The 4,767-nt window shown below is 50.7% G+C and overlaps 1 protein-coding gene across 1 annotated transcript in view; it reads left to right on the forward strand.

Annotated features, from left to right (window-relative positions):
* The first annotated feature begins 1,083 nt into the window (after positions 1-1,083).
* RAB3B (RAB3B, member RAS oncogene family) overlaps positions 1,084-4,767 on the forward strand; it is a 63,546-nt gene continuing 59,862 nt past the window's right edge. The window contains exon 1 of the mRNA XM_007129217.4: positions 1,084-1,163. The gene's annotated coding sequence lies outside the window, so the exon portion shown is untranslated. The remainder of the gene's footprint in view (positions 1,164-4,767) is intronic.

Genomic DNA, 4,767 nt, shown 5'->3' on the forward strand with positions numbered 1-4,767 from the left:
TTTGGTATATGACTCAGGCCTCTAAGATTTTTTAAAATTGAATTATACTTAATTTACAATGTTGTGTTAGTTTCAAGTGTACAGCAAAGTGATTCTGATATATATATATATATATTCTTTTTCAAGACCTCTAAGATTTGAGAAGGAGGAAGAGTATGGGGAGGGATAATGATTCTAAACCAAAGCTGGCAGCTGGCTCCTGTGACCTCAGGAAGACTTGAAGTCCAGGTCCACGTGTGAGGGTGGGATGCTAATCACCACTTATACCTGCCTTCTCTGACAGAGTTGGGACTTCCTAATGACCAGGCAAGAACATTTTCTCAGTCCAGGCTACTGTTGGTAATGGGGAGCCATTGAAAATGTTTTGTTTCTGTTTGTTTCTTCAGGGTTGATGGTAACATGGTGACATTTAGAACAATCACTCAGGCTGCCGACATAGAGGATGAATTGGAGAGTGGAGGCAGGGAGACCCATTAGGAGGCTGTTGCATTAGTTCAGGCAAGAAGTGATGAGGCCTGAACCAGGGCTAGAGCAGTGGAGATGGAGAAGAGGAGAAGGGATAGGATATGTTATGGAGGCATCCTCACCAGGCTAATGGGATGTAGGGTGTGAAGGAGTGCATAGGGTAGAGAACAATGCCCAGGTTTCTGGCTTCATTTCCACCTGTAGACAGCCGTCCAGATTCAGCCTCTCTACCCGGGGTTTTGTGAGGATGAAGCGGTGTAACGACAGGGGAGTGCTTTAGAAATGGCAAAGCTACAAATCCATCATCATCTACATTATCATCGAAGCTCTCTGATCACCCTAGTTAAGTTCAGTGTATGGAACGAGGCGTGAGAATTAAGATAAATCACGATAGTCACCCAGATATTGGGGAGCTCCGGGCCCCAAGATACCTCGGATTTCCTACACCTGCCCAGAGCTGGGGGCCCGGCGAATAGGGACTCCGCCCCTGGGCGGGGCATGGGTGGGCCCTGGACGCGGTGGTGGCCCGGCCCCGCTGCAGCCCGAGCCTCAGCCCGAAGTCGCTGCGGTGGGGACCAGACCCGCCCCGCGCCGCCCTGCTCCGCGAACCCACTGAGCCTTTTGCCGCCCGCCGCCAGGTCCAGCGGTTCCGCGGCGCTGCCAGGGAGCGAGCCGCTCGTCCTCACCCGGAGTCCCAGGTAAGGGGCGCGGCCCGGCAGCCCGCCCGGGGAGGATCTGGGACCGATTCCCGGCGCAGGGCGCTGGGGACAGTGAGTGGGCGTTGAGAAGGAGCACAGGGCAGCGGAGGGAACACCAGGGAGAAGGGGCCAGGCGAGGCCACTAAGGAGGGGCACCGCGGCAGTGAAGGGGCGCGTAGCCTGGGGAGGGGGCGCTGAGGAGGGTCTACCCGGGCTGTGAGGGCCGCAAGGAGAGCTCCAAAGGCAGGAGCAGAGGGACTGGGGGAACGAGAAGGAGGGCGCCGGGGCTGGGGAAAAGGATGAGCGGCAATTGGAGCGCAGTGAGGGCTCGTTGAGGGGGAAACGGAGGTGGGGGTGGGGGGGAGAGGCAAGGAGGGAACTGAGAGGGACAGTGCGGGAAGAGGGTACCAGTCAGCCGAGGAGCGGGGAAGGGGGTGCCGAAGCGAGAGGACCGAGAGGAACGAGGGAAGGGAGGCGTGGAAGTGAAGAGCTAAGGGGAGGGGACTGGCCGGCGGGGGTCATTTCGAGCTTGAGAGGAGTGAGATGACGAGGGGAAGGGGCGCTGGGCAGGAAGGAGGTGCTGGGCCGGGAGAAGGTAAAGTGAGTGTGGTGTGGTGCTGGAGCCCAGGTGGGTCTAGGCAAGGGGGGTACCCTGAGTGCGGGAGAGGGATAGGGCTTGGAGGTGGGAAGCTTGGAAGAATGGGAAGGTGGGAGGCAAGGCTGGGTCTATCCAGGCTGCAGAGAAAGGGGGTGGGGAGCTGATGGAGGGAGAGAGCCAAGGCCTTGGATATGGGCTGTGGGCACCTGAGTTCTGGCTAGGGGTGGCGCATGGAGAGGCACTGGAAGAGAGCAAGGGGTTGGCAGCCGGGAGTGGAGGAACTGTCGGGGAACTTGGAGAGTTTAGGCTGGTAGATGGGCTGGGTCATGGTGCAGAGGAAGCCAGGTGTGGGTTGTGGTGTGGGAGTGGGAAGATGATTGGGGCCCAGAGTGGAGTCCAAGGGCATCTAGCTGGTAGCTGTGTCTTAGCTCCTCAGAAGGCTGAGGAGGGGGCGCAGGCACTGGCCCCTGTTACACTGCTGCCTGGGGTCAGAGACAAGAAGAGAATCGTTGACAGAGAAATTCATCCACAGGCTGACTCTGTTCTGGAGTCCAAGTGTGGGAAGACGTTTTAGGGAGGGAGGTGGCAGCTAATAGAGGTGTGGAGGGGAGTGGGAGAAGGACAGGGCCATCCATCCCAGCTTCTTGGAATCCAGATGGAAAAGGGTGGGGGATAGTAAAAGGAGTTGGATGTGTATGTGTGTGTGTGTGTGTGTGTGTGTGTTTGCTCACCTGTTCTGAGCCTATAAAGGGAGGAAGACAATGGAAGTCCCTGAAAAGCCCTGTCTGTGGTACTGGGAAGCCCTGGTGCTGTGTTTGCCCTAGCAAAGACATTCTGCCAGAGGATGGTGGGTATTTGGATGTGTATGTGTGTGTGTGTGTGTGTGTGTGTTTGCTCACCTGTTCTGAGCCTATAAAGGGAGGAAGACAATGGAAGTCCCTGAAAAGCCCTGTCTGTGGTACTGGGAAGCCCTGGTGCTGTGTTTGCCCTAGCAAAGACATTCTGCCAGAGGATGGTGGGTCAGGGAAGACTTCCTGGTCATGAAGGATTTAGCTAGCTGCAGAGGAAAGAATGTTCCTATCAGAGGAAACAGAATGGAAGCAGGCAAAAATATAAAATGATCTGCAGTCCAAGAAATAAATCTCCAGTTTCTTAAGGATTACAATATGAAGAGAGACACCAGCAACCTATAGAGGATGTTTAAGCAGGTTTCTCCTCTAAGCTGGAACTCCTATGGTTTCTCTTCATCTCCCCAGAGTACAGCACAGGGCCTGGCACACAGTAGGTACTCAATGAATGTTGATTGAATGACTAATTGATCTGTGGCTGTGCTCCTGCCTTTCTCATGTACTGGTTTTAATTCTTCCAATAGTTTGCCCGGAAGTCACTTTATTAACTCATTTTATAGATAAGGAAACTGAGGCCCAGGGTGTGATCTGCCTAAGGTTACACAATTGCGTAGAGAGCCAGGGCTCAGCCCAGGTGTCTCTGACTTTGTCCTTGTGTTCTTTCCTTCAAAAAAGAAGTTCCTCCATTTACTTCTTCACTACATGTATTCAGTTGATCTCTTCTTGCTGGATTTTAAGGCTGTCTCCTCTTCCCTCTTTCCTGGCTGAAGTCGGGTTCTTCCTTAGATGTTTATCAGATTCAAAGTGTTGTTTGTTTTTCACACCAACCCTTGGAGGAGTCATTTCCTTCTTTCCCCCAGCCTGGGACCAGATATGACTTCCCTGGGCCTTCATCTGTATTGCTTGTCACGAAGACAGTGAGCTACCCAGCTCTGTCATTTATGTGACTCTCAAAAAAGAGAGAGAAGATATGATTGATGCTTATCTAACAAATGCAGTTCTGCAGATACCACATGTGCCTTGACCTGTCTGCTCAGATCTGCCTCAGGCAGCTGCCTGCTGGGGTGGTTTTTACTTCTCTTCCGAATGTCTGTGTAGCCCCTGCCCCCCTCTTGAGAAGATCCCCTTGTGGGCGTCCACATGAACCTGCCTTCCAACTGTACCTCTCAGCTCTCCCTGTTCTCATACCACCTTCTGAGAAAGCTATGCTGTGTGCACATAAACAAATGTTGACAGTACAGTATGGCAAGTGCTAGGAAAGAGATCTCAGGGTGCTGGGGATGCTTTTCTACTCACCCTAAAATTGTTGTAGTTTTTATTTTCCCTAAGCCCAGTCCACTCTGGGGGTAATCAGATGACAGAAGTTCTAGTAATGATGCTCCAACTGACTTGCTGTATGACCTTTGACAAATCACTTCTCTTTGTGGAGCCTCAATTTTTTTTACCTGAAAATGAAGGGGAGTGGATCAGACCAGGAGCTGAAACTATTTTTTACTCTTGCCTTGCACCTATGGCTGACATAGCTAATAAAGGCAGGCACTTTTCCAACTGATTCTACGCAAGGCCAGGTGTAGTTTTCTCCACACAGTGTAGTTATGAAGCACCCTTATATACATTTTCTTTTTTAAAAAATTTATTTATTTTTTATACAGCAGGTTCTTATTAGTTATGTATTTTATACATATTAGTGTATATATGTCAATCCCATCTCCCAATTCATCATACCCGCCCCCCCCTCCGCTTTCCCCCCTTGGTGTCTATACATCTATTCTCTACATCTGTGTCTCTATTTCTGCCTTGCAAACCGGTCCATCTGTAACATTTTTCTACATTCCACATATATGCGTTCATATACGGTATTTATTTTTCTCTTTCTGACTTAATTCACTCTGTTATGACCGTCTCTAGGTCCATCCATGTCTCTACAAATGACCCAATTTCATTCCTTTTTATGGCTGAGTAATGTTCCATTGTATATACGTACCACATCTTCTTTAACCATTCGTCTGTCGATGGGCATTTAGGTTGCTTCCATGACCTGGCTATTATAAATAGTGCTGCAGTGAACACTGGGGTGCATGTGTCTTTTTGAATTATGGTTTTCTCTGGATATATGCCCAGTAGTGGGATTGCTGGGTCATATGGTAATTCTATTTTT

Source organism: Physeter macrocephalus, chromosome 4 (assembly GCF_002837175.3).
Source record: "Physeter macrocephalus isolate SW-GA chromosome 4, ASM283717v5, whole genome shotgun sequence".
Lineage (NCBI taxonomy): Eukaryota > Metazoa > Chordata > Mammalia > Artiodactyla > Physeteridae > Physeter > Physeter macrocephalus.